We start from the raw sequence: 16,303 nt of genomic DNA, 5'->3' as shown, positions 1-16,303 counted from the left end.
CTAAGAGAATAAGAAAAAAAAACAAAAAACATTCTCTTATGAAACAGCAGCCTGCAAAAACCTTGCGGCCAAGAGAGGTATCCGAAGAAGCCAACAAATCCACCTTGTAAAATTTTGAAAAAGGTGTGCACAGACGACCAAATCGATGCCTTACAAACCTGTAAGACCGAAGCCCGATGGCGAAAAGCCCAAGAGGCACTCAGTGCTCTAGTAGAATGAGCCTTCACAGGGAAAGGAGGAACCTGACCCTTGATTGAATAAGCCTGAACAACCATCTTCCTGATCCATCTCGAAATGGTCGCAGCCAAACCTTTGCGAGTACCGTCCGTAAGGACAAAGAGTCCGATTTCCTAAAGGGTTCAGTAACCATCAGATAAACCCTTATTGCCCGAACCACATCCAGAGAATGCAAGGCAATTTCCTTGGGATGTTTAGGCTTAGGACATAAGGAAGGCAACAAAATGTCTTCATTAAGTTGAAAATCCCACACCACCTCAAGGGGAAAAGATGGTACTGGCAGGGAGGACCACTTTATCCCTGTGGACCACCAAATAAGGCAGACAGGGTAGCGCCGCCAACTCAGACACTCTGCTAGTATAATAGCCACTAGGAAGGCAACCTTCTGTGACAAGGAAAGCAGAGAAATCTCCCTGATATTCTCAAAGGGAGGCTTTTGAAGAATAGACAAAACCAGATTGAGATCCCACGGCGATAACTGGGATCTACTCGGAGGAGCCAGATGACGCACCCCCTGGATGAAAGTGCAAATCAAGCTATTAGTGGCCAACGGACTTTGGAAGTAAACAGCCAAGCGCTGCTCAACCCCTTTTTGTAAAAAAGCCAAAACCCTAGCTATAGAAAACATGCGAGGGTGCAGCCACAGCGATTCACACCATGAAATGTAAGATTTCCACATGCGATGATAGATCTTGCTGGAAGTCGACTTCCTGGCCTTCAAAAGGGTAGGAATCACCGAGTCAGAGAGACCTCTATCCCTCAACAACTTGCTTTCAATAAGCCGTTAAAGCCAGCGAGCGTAAAGCAGGATGGAAGATCGGTCCTTGAGACAGTAGATCTTCCCACAGAGGAAGTCTCCATGGAGGGTCTATGACCATTCTTACCAGGTCTGCATACCAAGACAGCCGAGGCCAGTCTGGTGCCACCAGAATGACCTGAATGCCTTCTATCGTCACCCGGCGAAGAAACCTCGGCAGGAGTACGAGCAGAGGGAAGGCATAAATTGGGCGATACTGGCTCCAAGGAGCCACCAGAGAGTCTGTCGCGAGAGGATCCCGAGACCTGGCCACAAACCGCTGAACTTTCCTGTTGAGGCGAGGCGCAAACAGATCAACCTCCGGAGTCTCCCACCGGGCACACAGAAGAGGAAACAACCCTGGATGAAGGGACTATTCCCCTTGATCCAAGCTTTTTGCAGCTTCTGAAGTTTGTCCAGGGGGAGAAAGACCCTCGCCAGAGCAGAGTCAAGAGTCAGCCCCAGATAAGTGAAGCGTACTGATGGTGTCAGAGCAGAGATTTTTTGAAATTGATCGTCCACCCGAATTATTGAAAAGGTCTGAATCGTGATAGAGAAGTTGCCCAACAAGATCTGAGTGTGAGACTGCTTGCAACATGAGATCGTCCAAATACCCCACAATGAAGATACATCACCAACGTAACAAGACCAGCACAGAGGCCAGGACCTTGGTAAATACTGTGGGAGCCAAAGCAAGACCAAAGGGTAACGCCAGAAATTGAAAGTGCTCCTCTGCCACCGCAAAGCGTAGGAATCGCTGGTGTCCCTCGAAAATGGGGACGTGTAGATACGCATCCTTGAGATCAATGGAAGCCAGAAAATCCCCCTGATCTAACCGAATGAACTCCATTCGAAACTTCTGCATCCGCACAAAGCGGTTCAGAGCTTTGGGATCCAGACTTGGACGCACCTTGCCTTCCTTTCTGGGCACCCTGAACAGGTTTGAATAGAAACCTTGAGAGTGTTCCTGCTGAAGAACTGGCAAAACACCCCTTAAGCCAGGAGATCTTGCACAGCCTCCCGCAGATCCTTCAAAGCCGCATCCGTAGACGCATCACACAGGAAGACCAGAGCCTGGATGACCTGCTCTCGGGGTCCAAAGACTCCTGCATACCCCTAATCCATTCCGTCACCGTCTGTGAGACTAAAACAGACACAAACAGTTACAAAATGAAACCTGCCAACACGTGAAGATGGTGGGAAAGGGATTCCACCCGCCCGTCCACCAGATCCGTAAAAACCGGGGAATCTTCCACAGGCACAAGAGTAAATTTGCTTAATCTGGAGACAGGATGGTCCACTTTAGGTAGCATCGTCCAACAGTTGGAGACCTTTTTAGCAAAAGGATACCGGTGTTTAAAGCGTTTTTGGCACAACTGACACATGCTTAACGCGCCGCCATTGGTCATTCACAATATCGTGAAAAGTGTCGGGGAAAAGGGAAAACCTTGCCAGCTTTCTGAGATTTCTGGGAGCCAAAAGCCACCGAGTCCCTGCCGGCGTGGGCTCATCAGCCAATTTTAAAGTGTCCCGTACTGAAATAATCAGGGCTTCCACTAAAGCGCGTTCCTGCGCTGAGGCTGAAGAGGACAGGTCCTCTACACCATCTGACTGAGAGGACAGTGACCCCTCAGGAAGGGGAGCATCCGGGGCAAGCTCATCATCCTCTGCATCAGAGGACACATCCATAAACGGAATGCAGCAGCCGTTTTCGGCTATCAACCTTTTTCATGACTAAATCAACTTTTGTCACCAGGCTTTCCAGAGCTGCTGAAATCGAGGCCAGCGACTGCGATCTGGACTGTCCGGGGAGTGGGTCTGAGGGTTAATTCACAGTTTGGGACTCCATATTGCAAGTTGCAAAAAAAAAAGGAGTACTGTCGCTTTAAGAAGCACCGATCGCGGTTCCCACCACCGATCACAGCGGTCTGCAGAGATTTCCTTTAAACTAAACTAACAGCAGAGCGTGCAAGGATATGTCCGCAGGGACCCTAGTACTGTACCACCTCAGAGAAAACGCCCTCCTGATTGTTCCAGCAGCATGCAGAAAGAGACAGAAAATGACCTTGGCCAGAAGCAGGAAACAGGAGCACAGGAATTGATCTTGCCTGAATGAAAAATCACGGTGCTCAGTGCAGCACAAGGCTACACAAACATGGTTGCCTATGCAAATACAATAGGAAGGTCAGTGAAAATGGCTGCCCCATACAAGTATATGGGGAAAAAACAACATTGCCCACACTTAAGATGGCGGCGCCCACGGCGAGCCATGTGGCCAGGGACCGACACTATGAAGGCCTCAGAAACCACAACAGGAACCAGCAAGCCCAAGGTACCATGCCACCCGCCCCCAGGGCGCCAGGCGCCCCAGACTCATAGCATCCCGCAGGAACAGGGAAGGGGGGGTAAGACACACAGACCGGGCACCAGGCAGGCCAGGGGGATCTTTCAGGAGGCACAAATCCCATTATCCCCAGGAGAGGGCCAACATCCCCCCAAGGCAAGCAGGGGCAAGGGGGGCACATTTACTTACCATACCATGGACCGGTGGGCTCCTCTCTGGGCAGACTTCCTCCCACCCAAAGTGGGGGTGCTGCCAGCCGAGGGGTACGGTGCGACTCGGCGTCCCGGCGAGGCAACCGCTCACAGGCTCGTCCCCATCCGGACAAGGGGCACCGTCCTGGCTAGGCCTAGTGGGACTATAACCTGATCACGCTCGTAGGCCAGGCTGGGGGGACCATAAGTATCTAGATTATCCAGTGTGAAGCCCCAGCTGGCATCGTTGCTTGTAGATCACCAGGAAATTCTTCCCTGAACACTAGCTAGCGAGTAAAGAGAAATAAAAGAAAATATTCTGAAAAGAATACAAAAAACTGAGACCGGAGTACTAGCAGGAAACCTAGTCCTACTCCTTCTCCAGGCAGAAACAAACTGATGTGCTGGGCTGTGTCTGTGAGGGTTATTGCCTGGAGGGACAGCTCCGTGGGTGTGTATATGTAAAAACTTTGTACTAACTTACTGCCTAGACTGCTCCTGCAGGTGGCAGCATAACCCACACAGATCATGAAGAAGAGGGTGCGTCTGTCAATGAACGATAGAGAAATTATTTGTCAAAATTCTTACCCCAACACTTTCAGTTTCCAACATTCAATGCTGGTGGTTCCTGCTCTTTCAGTGCTGCTTCCCTGAACACCTAGTCATCACATTAATGAGTTACCCGTGGACAGTGTCGTCTTGGATCAGTCTGTTAGTTTGGAGAAGGGAAAGGGACGGGGGGGGGGGGGGGGGAGCAGGAGAGTATCTTGCTATCCCAGGCTATGGGGCTGAGTGTTAATATTGATAGACATAGTGTAGGGAGACACAACCCTAGTCTCTGATGTAAGAGTTCCTTCAAAAGGGTGCTGCAAGAGGAAGGAGACCTTGTAATGGAACAAGAGGCAGTGATCATGGCACCAGCATAAATTAGACCATAGGCAAAGAATAAAAGATGAAGAAGCTGCATACTCAGTAACTGATTAAATCAGCTCCTGAAACCCTTAAAAACGGAGGGTTACAGAATAAGTTCACCTTTTTAATATGTTCTACCAAAACCCAATGTTCTGTGAATGGGAAAGTCCTGCTTGTAGTTCTTTAATTGTAGCAATTTTTTTTTTTATACCACACGAGATTTAGGCAGCCATTTATCAAACGCAAACTTTTTGGAAAGAAAAAACACTTTAATGACTGACTGCACAATATCTTATTTTTGGGTAGAATATAATGTAAAAAAAATACGTCACGCAGAGTAAATAGGTACCCAACATGTTACACTTTAAAACTGCACATAGCTGTGGAAGGGCGACGAACTACGAACTAGTACAATAAATTATTAAAAGGCAACATTTTAAAAAGCCTTTTTAAGTTACCAGCTTGGAGTTAAACAGGAGGTCTGCCACTAGAATTATCACTCAATATCTCACGTGTGGTGTGATCACTGTTTACATATGTGTATTGGACCTACATATGCATTTGCATGTGAGCACAGGAAGCTTTAAATTGTGTTTTATTGTAATCATTTATTTTATTTACATTTTTTTTTTTTTAACACGGTTTCTTTACATTTTTTCCTACCACAAAGGGTGAACAACATCCCTTGTGATAGCATGGGCAGGGACAGGTAATCTTTTACCAAGAGGTCACAGATCACAGACAGGTCGCTGTTTTGAGCTCCCTGACCGCACTAGAGAGCCCTGGAACAGTGACGGGCCCCCTTCTGCGCCCTGTAGAAGTGACTGGGTGGCTGTAGAGCTGATCAGATCATTTCTACAGGAATGAAAATCAACAATCAATTGTGATACCAGGATCATGGCTGCAGCTGCAGTCATGATCCCAGTATAATCACTTCAACCTAAGGACGTACAGGTACATCCTTTTTTTAACCACTTGACCTCCGTAAGATTTACTTTACCCCCCCCCCTCATGATCAGGCAATTTTTTTTCAATATGGCACTACGTTACTTTAACTGACAATTGCGCAGTCATGTAATGCTGTACCCAAGCAAGATGCATGGCTTTTTTCCCCACAAATAGAGCTTTCTTCTGGTGCTATTCGATCACCTCTGCGGTTTTTATTTTTTGAGCTATAAACAAAAATGTGTGTGTGTGTAAATAATTTTAACTTTCTGCTATAGAACATATCCAATAAAAAAAAAAAAAAAAAAGGTCTTCATCAAATTTAGGTCAATATGTATTCTGCTACATATTTTGGTAAAGAAAATCCCAATAAGCGCATTTCAAATTGCTTTGCGCAAAAGTTATAGCATCTACAAACTATGGGATATGTTTATGGAATTTTAAGTCTTTTTTTTTTTTTTTACTAGTAATGGTGGTGATCAGCGACTTATAGCGGGACTGAGATATTGCGGTGGACAATTCGGACACTGACACTTTTGACACTCTTTTGGGGACCAGTGACACCAATACAGTGATCAGTGCTAAACATATGCTCTGTCACTGTACTAATGACACTGACTGGGAAGGGGCGATCAAAGAGTTAGCTGTGTGTCTAGCTAGTTTTTTGTGTACATTGAAACGTTCTTTTACTAGGGAAAGACATGGATCTTTGTCCCCGCTTTGCAGAAACACAGGATCCATGCCTTCCCTACTGACAGAATGGCAATCTGTTTACATAGGCAGACTGCCGTTCTGTCTCTGTGCCGAATAATTGGTGGGTGCCGGAGGACATCGAGTCTGGGGTCCTCGCAGATCAGCTCCTGCTATGTATAATCACAGCAGGAGTGGCCGCCGCAGGCGCACATGCGCGCCCCCTACCAGAAGTGTCGGATCACATACTAGGTACATGCTCTGGCGCAGCAGTGCCACCTTGCCATCATATATGTAAGTAATACAGTCCACAAGTGGTTAAAGAAGACTCCCGATTGGCTTCTACTGTTGCTAAACTTGTACAGGATGGTGACGACACCAGGAACCAGCGTGGAGATGGATGCCGGAGAGTGTCTGTAAAGCTTGTGTTTTTTTATGAGAGCAACAGAATCTTCCCAGAAATGGAGTATATACAGTATCTCACAAAAGTGAGTACACCCCTCACATTTTTGTAAAAAAAATTTACTATATCTTTTCATGTGACAACACTGAAGAAATGACACTTTGCTACAATGTAAAGTAGTGAGTGTACAGCTTGTATAACAGTGTAAATTTGCTGTCCCCTCAAAATAACAACACACAGCCATTAATGTCTCAACTGCTGGCAACAAAAGTCAGTACACCCCTAAGTGAAAATGTCCCAATTGGGCCCAATTAGACATTTCCCCTCCCTGGTGTCATTTAACTCGTTAGTGTTACAAGGTCTCAGGTGTGAATGGGGAGCAGGTGTGTTAGATTTGGTGTTATCGCTCTCACTCTCACAAGTGTAATTATACATGATTACACTTGTAATCATGTATAATTAGCACCAACTATATGTATATTTTTGAATGAAGAGGCTTTGACACTATTTATCATATTGAGCACAGCATTACAGTGTATGTGGAGTAAACTTGTACACTGCTTTGTGTTTTAAGGTGGGACTAAAACTGAAATTTATTTTTTGGAAGCACATCCTATCGCCCAATGCCTGAGACATGCAGTTGCAGGTGAGAAGTTTTTTTTTTTTTTTTTTACATTTAGCCCTGCAGGGTTTAGAGCCGACAGTCAACTCTCTTGTAAAATCAATCAGAGGGGCTTTTACAAGCAGTGGACTGTCCTGTCCCACTGAGATACCCAATCGACCAGCTGGTGAATAAGGTGTGAACCTTATTCACCCCCCTGATGTATTTAAAGGTTTCAGTCATGTCTCCTCTTTCCCTTCTTTCATCCAGACTGTACTTAATAAGTTCCAGAAGTCGCTCTCAATTAGAGTTGCATGATTGTTAAAAGATCGCAATCTCTATTTGACCCCCCACACGATCTTAATCCAGCATTCCTGCGATTCAGAAAACAACTTCGGTACAACTTAGGCACAACTTCAGGGAATGCCTGTATGCGCTTCCTTGTTTTGTTTTCTCCATAGGTACATGTCCACCACCCAGTGGAATACTAAGGGAGCTGCAGCACCGTAGTGAATGGAGAATATAATACTCTGCTTCAAACCAAATTTAAGTCTTATTTTATTGCCATCTTGTAATCTAATGTTCAGGGGTTGTAAATCTTTAACCACTTTAAGACCGGAGGTTTTTCCTGCTTAATGATCAGGCCACTTTTTTCAACTTGGCACTGCGTGACTTTAACTGACAATTGCGTGGTCATGCAATGCTGTACCCAAACAAAATTTTTGTCATTTTTTTCCAAACAGAGCTTTCTTTTGTTGGTATTTGATTTTTATTTTTTGCGATATTAATAAGAAAAAAAGAGTGAAAATTTTGCAAAAAATTAACATTTTCTACTTTAACAGTTAAAAAATATCCAATATATTAAATTTTTGTCATATATTCAGGCCAAAATGTATTTAGCTACATGTCTGACAAAAATTCTCAATGAGCGTATTTTTAACCACTTTAAGACAGGAATATTTTACCCCCTTCCTGACCAGGCCATATTTTGTGATTCGGCACTGCGTTACTTCAACAGACAATTGCGCGGTCGTGCGACGCTGTACCCAAATAAATTTATGTCCTTTTTTCCCCCACAAATAAAGCTTTTTTTGGTGGTTGATCACCTGTGGCAATTTTAAATTTTTGAAAAAAAAAAAAAAAAAAACAATACTTTTCAAATTCTGATATATAACATCCCCCAAAAAAATGTACAAATCAAAATTTTACATTTTAGGCCAATTTGTTTTCTGCTACATATTTTTGGTAGAACAAATCGCAATAAGCTGATTTTTATTGGTTTGCGCAAAAGTTGCGAACTACGGGAAAGATTTGTCTTTTTTTTTTTTATTAGTAATGGCGGCGATCTGCGATTTTTTGCGGGACTGCGACATTGCGGCGGACAGATCGGACCCCTAACTGACATTTTTGACACTTTTGGGGGGACCAGTGACATTACTACAGTAATCAGTGCTAAAAATATGCACTGTTACTGTAATAATGACACTGGCAGGGAAGGGGTTAACACTGTTGGTGATCAAGGGGTTAAATGTGTGCCTCATGCTTACTGACGTGTGTGTGTGGGGAAGGGGTTTGTGTGACACAGATAGAGATTGCAGGTTCAGCTATGCTGAATCCTGTGATCTGTCACTGTCTGTCACAGAGACGATCCGCCCGCTTTGTTTACACAACCAGGCAGATTTTCTCACTCTTTCCCTGACGATCAGGGAAGCGAGACGGTGATCGCCGTCTCTCCTCCTCCAGCCCGACTCCCGCTGTGTCTAAACACAGTGGGAGCGAACCTCCGGCAGCACGCGCACGCCGCCGAGACAGGGAGGAATCCAGCGATGTAGGTCGCTGGACACAGGGCTGTGCCCTTGCAGTAGCAGCAACGTGAGCAGTCTTAAAGTGGTTAATATAAAAAGTTCTTCAGAATTGTGATGTTTATTCTAAGCAAAAAAAAAATTGCGATTCTCATTTTATCCAGAATTGTGCAGCTCTAATCTCAATGTTTTTCCCCCCCAGACCTTTCACTATTTTTGTTACCAGTCTCTGGATTTGTTCTATCCGATCAGTATCTTTGAGTAAGTGAGGTCTCCAGAACTGGACACAGTATTCTAAATGAGGTCCCACTAAAGATCTATATAGGGGAACTAGGACCTCCTCCTTCCTGCTAGAGATCCCTCTAGTAATGCATCGTAGAATTCTATTCGCTTTACCCATTGCCTGGTCACACTGTTTGTTCATTTTGCAATCATCTGAAATAAGTACCCCCAAATCTTTTTCCTCTGTAGTGATGGCCAACACTGTACCTCCAATGTCGTACTCTTTTAATGGATTATTTTTCCCCAGATTCATTATTTTACATTTACAAACTTTGAACTGCAGTCTCCACCTGTTTGACCAATCTTCCAGCAATGCCAAATCATCCATGTTACAGACACCTCCAGGGATATGAACCCTATTACACACCTTTGTATCATCAGTAAAAAGACACACCTTGTCCAACAAACCTTTAGTTATATCACTTACATATAGATTAAATAGAACAGGACCCAGTACAGAGCCTTGTGGTACACCACTAGTGACTGCTCTCTGTTCTCAGTGAGCCCCATTTACAACCACACTCTGGTATCTATCATTTAGCCAACTGCATACCCACTGAACCACCCAAGGGTTAAGTTCTAGCTTGTACTTTTGTATTCGATCATTATGTGGAACTTAAGCCCCGTACACACGTAGCGAACGTCGGCCGAACGATCGGCCGTCTTTTGTCCAGGGCTGTCGGTGTCTGTTGAAAAGTGCAAAAGACTGCACACAAATTTTGTCGGCCAACAACAGCCGACTGCAGAAGTGATGTCATGTGATGGTTAACTTTCCTTGTCTTTTTTCTTTTCTGAGCATGCCCAGTCTTGCTAATCGGCTGTTTGTCGGCTGAATTCTGTACTGACTGGTGAACAATCGGCCGTTCTGGTGTTGGCCAACAAAAATTTTAATGCCTGCACAACAGATTCTGTTCGGCCGAAAATGCGCTGTCGGCTGTCGGAAGCATCATACTAACAAGCCGACAATCGGCCGATCGGTCGTCGGCCGAATATTTATGGCCGACAATCGGTATGTGTGTATGGGGCTTTAGAGCTGCACAATTCTGGATAAAATGAGAATCACATTTTTTTGCGCAGAATAAAGATCTCGATTCTCAGCATAACATCATCTTTTACATTATACAAAAAAAGAAACTTTATAGTTTAGTTTTTTTTTTTTAATTCATTAAAGTGTATTTTTTTCCCCCAAAAAAATGTGTTTGAAAGACCCCTGGCAAATACAGTGCGACATAAAATATTGCAACAACCACCATTTTATTCTCTAGGGTCTCTGCTAAAAAATATTATATATTTAATGTTTGAGGGTTCTAAGTAATTTTCTAGCAAAAAATACTGATTTTAACTTGTAAGCAACAAGTGTCAGAAAAAGGCTTAGTCTTTAAGTGGTTAAACTGCCCTCACTTATAGACTGAAGTTCATCCCTTTGATCAAAGTGCTCACATTGGTGCGATGCGGGAACCCTGCAAATCCACTGCGGGTTCTTGCATCGCACCTGACTGGCAGGCAGTTCACACTGACATATGCAAACAGCTGGGACTGTCAATACAAAGTTACCAACACTCCCAGATTAGTTCACATATCGCAGTGCGAACTGTCAGTTCGGACAGGAATTGGGTCCCATAGGTGTCCCATAGGTGTGTTCTGGTGCTGACCAAAAAAAGGGTCCTGTGTAACTTTGGTCCGAATGTAATGCGAAATCAGCCATGCAATCTGTATGGCTGAATTTGCATTGCACAGACATTGCATGTGATTTGCACAGCAGTGCGTTGCGAATCACATGTGATGTCTGACATTGCTATAGTGTGAACTGGCATTAAAAGAGCCAAAATGATACATTGTTTATAGTTATCTCTTGTGCTGAGCAATGTTGATAAACATTTGCTGGGGGCTTTTTTTTTTTTTTGACAGCTGAGAGTGAGCAGAGAACGGCTCTGCACTGTATGAATCGTGGAAATGTTGGATTAAAGGAATTGTAAAGGCAGAAGGTTTTTTTTTTATTTTAAATACATTATATGCATTAAGATAAAAAGCCTTTCGTGTGCAGCAGCCCCAAACCCACCCAGCACCGCCTAATACTTACCTGAGCCCCATCTCTGTCCATGGACCCCTCGGCCGTCCGGGACTCTCCCTCCTGATTGGCTGAGACACAGCAATGGCGCCATTGGATCCCAGGGCTGTCAAAGTCAGTTAGCCAATCGGTAGAGAGAGGGGGTGGGCCAAATGGCAGCTCTGTGTCTGGATGGACACACAGAGCTGCAGCTCGACTCAGATAACCCCATAGCAAGCTGCTCACTGTGGGGGCACTCGACAGGAGGGAGGGGCCAGGAACACCAAAGAGGAACCTGAGAAGAAGAGGATCTGAGCTGCTCTGTGCAAAACCACTGCACATAGGAGGTAAGTAGAACATTTTTCTTTTTTTTAAATAACAAAAAGAGACTTCACAATCACTTTAGGAATATAAGGAGGGTTGAATCAAGATCACGATTTTTTAACTAATAATTGTGCAGCTCTAATGGAACTGTATCAAATGTTTTTCTGAAAGGAAGATATGCTAAATCCACAGCACCACCTTTGTCCAAAACATTGGTAATATAGTCAAAAAATGTAAATCAGATAAGTCTGACATGATCTGCTCTCAGTAATGCCATGCTGCTTTGGATTCAGCAAGTTGTGTATTTTTAGGTGATCAATGATCCTTCTTTTCAGGGGTGATTCCATTCACATGACTACAACCGATGTCAAACTCACTGGCCTGTAATTGCCAGCTTCTACCTTGCTGCCCTTCTTGTGGATAGGTACAATATCTATCCACCAGTTATGGGGAACTTCTCCTGTTAGAAGAAATTTAGAAGAAGTTGATTAAAAAGATCCACAATATATTATAGTTCTTTACTGTAGACCCCGATAGTACTACATTTGTTATACTGCTGCAGACCCAAGGATTAATAGAGTGTACAGTGCACCACTTATAAATGATTGATTAATATAGCGACTTGCATCCTCCCTCCTCTTTCTCTTCCCATTTCCTTCTCCCCTTTATCTCTCTCCTCCTCCCCCCCCCCTCTACCATCCTCACCCTCCTCCACCACTCTAACCCTGTTCTTGAAAAATCTCAATAAAAATTTAATGTTCAAAAAAAAAAAAAAAAAAAAGATCCACAATATGTGTTAACCACTGGCTGACCGCCACACGACTATTTACTGCGGCGGTCAGCCGCTCCTGGGCAAACAGACGTAGGGGTACGTCGCTCGCCCAGGAGCCTGTAGGGGGCGAGCGCGTGCCGCCAGAGGCACGCTCCCGCCCCCACTCGTTTGCAGTGATCCCTGCGTGAGTGACCGGCGGCTCTGATGTCCGCCGGTCACTCGCGTTCTCCCGCAGGAGAGGGAGAAAGGCAGACGGCTGATGTAAACAAAGCCGTCTGTCATTCTCCCTGGTGTAACTGCAGAGACTATACGATCCTGCTATGTAGGATCCTATGTCTCTGTGGTTACATCACAAGTCACGCCCCCCACAGTTAAAATCACACCCCTAGGGACACATTTGACCCACTGATCAATAAAATTAACCCCTTCCCTGCCAGTGTCATTATTACAGTAACAGTGCATATTTATAGCACTGATTACTGCAGTAATGTCACTGGTACTCCCAAAAAGTGTCAAAAATGTCAGTCAGGGGTCCAATCTGTCCGCCGCAATATCGCAGTCCCGCAAATAAAAATCGCAGATCGCCAATATTACTAGTTAAAAAAAAAAAATGACAAATCTTTCCCGTAGTTAGTAAACACAATAACTTTTGTGCAAACCAATCAAAATACGCTTATTGCAATTTTTTTTTTACCAAAAATATGTAGCAGAAAACAAATTGGCCTAAAACTTTAAAACATTTTGATTTTTACATTTTTTTCATATAAAAAAATGTGAAAAATATTGTTATTTTTTCAAAATTGTCGTTCTTTTTTTGTTTATAGCGCAAAACATAAAAATCGCACAGGTGATCAAATGCCACCAAAAGAAAGCTCTGTTTGTGGGAAAAAAAGGACGTCAATTTCATTTGGGTACAGTGTCACACGACCGCGCAATTGTCCGTTAAAGTCACGCAGTGCCAAATCGCAAAATAGGGCCTGGTCTTTGAGCAGCCAAATCCTCCAGGGCTTAAGTGGTTAAAAAAAAAAAATAAATGCATATCGCACTTTACAACACAAAGATATGAATGGGCCCTAAGCCTAGGCAATGCTGAGCCTTTCCATGAACTGCTTGCATATTAGATAAGCACAGACCATCCAACATCAGAAAGGATGAGCAGCATAAAGCACTAGAATTACAGCCAAGAACTAGCACTGTACATGTGTTGTCGTCCCCTTCTTGCACTGAATTCCCCCTGCTCACCTTACAGTGATCACCGCTGCACTGCGCCTCCTCTACAGGTCTGTCAATGTGGAGCACAGGAAGACAGTACAGTCCCCAGCACCTGACCTGTGCCCTCCTAGCAGCAGGACTCAGCTGGAGGCGGAGAAAACCAGACCAGTGACACAGAAAGGAAGTGCTCGTCTGCTCAATAGTTAATAAAGTTTTCTTTCTTCAAGACTCACATACACATTTTTCTTCAAGTCCCCCCACCGCTACTGAATGCAGGAGAAAGGACACGCCCGCTTCTCTCTGGTTGGCGAGTAGGACTAGGGGGCGGAGTACCTATACACACAGTGTGTGTATTTGCAGTAATGCCGAATGCCCGACCTCTGCGCATGACAGGAAAAGTGCGGCTCAGTCTTGGTCATGTGACACTGACGTCGTTTCTTCACACCTATTCGGCTTCCGTAGCGTTGTTCTTGTTGCCGTTGGTGACTAGCTACTCCCTCTAGGGTGTGTGTTTCCTAAACCGACAGCTTCTCCCAGCCAATCAACTTCGGCAGAATCCCAACGAGCGTTACATGCTCCAATAGCAAACGGCGGATTGTACTGGCGGCTGCAGTAACGACATACGCAACCCGGAGGTGACCGATAACGGGAGAGTGAGGTGTTTGCTGTGATTTGGGGAGGTGAGTTCAGTTCCTGTCATTGGGAGGGACCGTCTGTGTATGTACTCGGTATAATAGTAATTCAGTGTATGCCTGTAGCCGGTCACTATAGACTCTGCTACTAATTATTGGTCGCTAATGCGACTAAATCGCAATTCTTGCTCATTTATTGATACATTTCCCTCTCTTAGCTTTAAGTAAAGATCTGCGTAGGCGCTTATGGACTGGAGGGTTTGCCACCTTAATGACCAGGCCATTTTTTGCGTTTCGGCTTTGCGTTATTTTAACGGACAATTGCGCGGTCGTGCGACACTGTACCCAAATAAAATTGATGTCCTTATTTCCCGCAAATAGATTTTTTACTCTGCTTTAAAACACAGCCAATAAAAAAAGGTAAAAATCATGTTTTTTTTCATCACCACTTTAGGCCAATATCTATTCTAATACAAATCCCAATTAGTGTATATTGATTGGTTGGCACAAAAAGTTATCGCGTCTACAAACTAGGGGGTGTTTTTATAGAATTTTTGTTTATTTTTACTAGTAATGGCGGCGATCAGCGATTTTTAGCGGGACTGCGACATTGCGCCGGACAAATCGGACATCTGACATTTTTTACACTTTTTGGGGACCAGTGACACCAATACAGTGATTAGTGCTAAAATATGCACTGTCACTGTACTAATGACGCTGGCAGGGAAGGGGGTTAATACCAGGGGTGATCAAAGGGTTAAATGTGTTTTTAGGGGGTGCACTGCTTACTGTGTGGGGGGGGGGAGACAGAAATCCTCCATCTTGTCCCCTTGCGGAACGGCGATCTGCTTTGTTTACATAGGCAGACTGCCGTTCTGCCTCTCCAGGGGATGATCGCGGTTGGCTGGCAGACATCAGGTCTGCCGTATCCACTGATTGACATCCCCTCTAGCCAATTAAGGTGTGATCGCGCCATCTAGTGGCTATTGAACAAAACGACGTACAGGTACGCTGTTTCGAGCAATAGAGCCACACAGCTGCAGTAAATATATGGCGGGTGGTCGGCAAGTAGTTAAAGAATTGTGTTATTGTACTACCTATATAGTGCTAAGGTCTCATTCACTCCTCTGCGATGCGTTGTTGTAATTTTTTTTTTCTTTTTTGCGCGACAGTGTAGGGCTACCCACTCCCTAAATGCCGGTTTACATATATGCGATGCAGGAACCCTGCAAGTTCCTGCATCACATTCAATTCGCAGGCAGTTCACACTGCCGTATGTAAATTGCTGGGGTGTCAATACAAAGTTAACGACACCCCCAGATCGGTTCGCATATCGCAGTGCGAACTGTCAATTTGGATATGAATCGGATTGTATAGGTGTGATCCGATTCGGACCTAAAAAAGGGTCCTGTGCGACTTTGGTCCGAAGACGATGCAAATTCAACCATACAATCTGTATGGCTGAATTCGCAACCCACAGGCATCACCTGATTTGTTAGAGCAGTGAACACCAATTTAATCTGATTCTGGTGCAAACCCAAAAAAGGGTCCTGTGCGAGTTGTGTCCGAATCCAATCCAAATTCAGCCATACTTACATTTCAGAAACTTGCATCTCAGGTATGAACGGGTCATAACCTTCCCAGCCACACATCACATTAGTGTATTGGTTATTTTTAAAATACAAATATAAAAGGCTGCAGTGAGTAAAGCCTCAGTTGGTTTAGGGACTCTTGCGCAAGGGGAACCTGAAGCTGATCAGCTGAATTCTGCTATCCTCTTCGCCCTGGTGCTCCAAAAAATTGTGCGCGGCAGTATGCAGCTAGTGCATTACCAAAATACATTTATTCACTATAAAAATAGATCCTTACAAAGTGGCAACTAAAATAGCCATAGAACCACACAATATCATGCAGTGCGGACACACAAATGCTGGTAACATAAAAGGGGTGTAGAGCTGACGCTTTCGGGGCGCACTGGTACCCTAGCTCTGAGAAAGGTGATGCGCCCCCAAAACATGTCACCTCTACACCCCTTCCATGTTAACAGCATTTGTGTGTCCGAAACTGCATGACATTGTGTGGTTCTATGGCTATTTTTAGTTGCTACTTTGTG

The 16,303-nt window shown here is 44.5% G+C and overlaps 2 protein-coding genes across 3 annotated transcripts in view; one reads left to right on the top strand and one right to left on the bottom strand.

The window, feature by feature from the left end:
- Positions 1-13,744, bottom strand: part of ACO1 (aconitase 1) — a 105,398-nt gene extending 91,654 nt beyond the window's left edge. For both annotated transcript variants that reach the window (XM_082244148.1, XM_082244150.1), the window contains exon 1: positions 13,589-13,744. The gene's annotated coding sequence lies outside the window, so the exon portion shown is untranslated. The remainder of the gene's footprint in view (positions 1-13,588) is intronic.
- Positions 13,745-14,027: 283 nt separating this feature from the next.
- CCDC171 (coiled-coil domain containing 171) overlaps positions 14,028-16,303 on the top strand; it is a 109,378-nt gene continuing 107,102 nt past the window's right edge. The window contains exon 1 of the mRNA XM_082275063.1: positions 14,028-14,238. The gene's annotated coding sequence lies outside the window, so the exon portion shown is untranslated. The remainder of the gene's footprint in view (positions 14,239-16,303) is intronic.

The sequence above is a fragment of the Pelophylax lessonae genome (genome assembly GCF_965119305.1).
Source record: "Pelophylax lessonae genome assembly, chromosome: 1".
Taxonomy (NCBI): domain Eukaryota; kingdom Metazoa; phylum Chordata; class Amphibia; order Anura; family Ranidae; genus Pelophylax; species Pelophylax lessonae.
The sequence above is the reverse complement of the archived record's forward strand: the minus strand, read 5'-3'. Positions and strand labels throughout refer to the sequence as shown.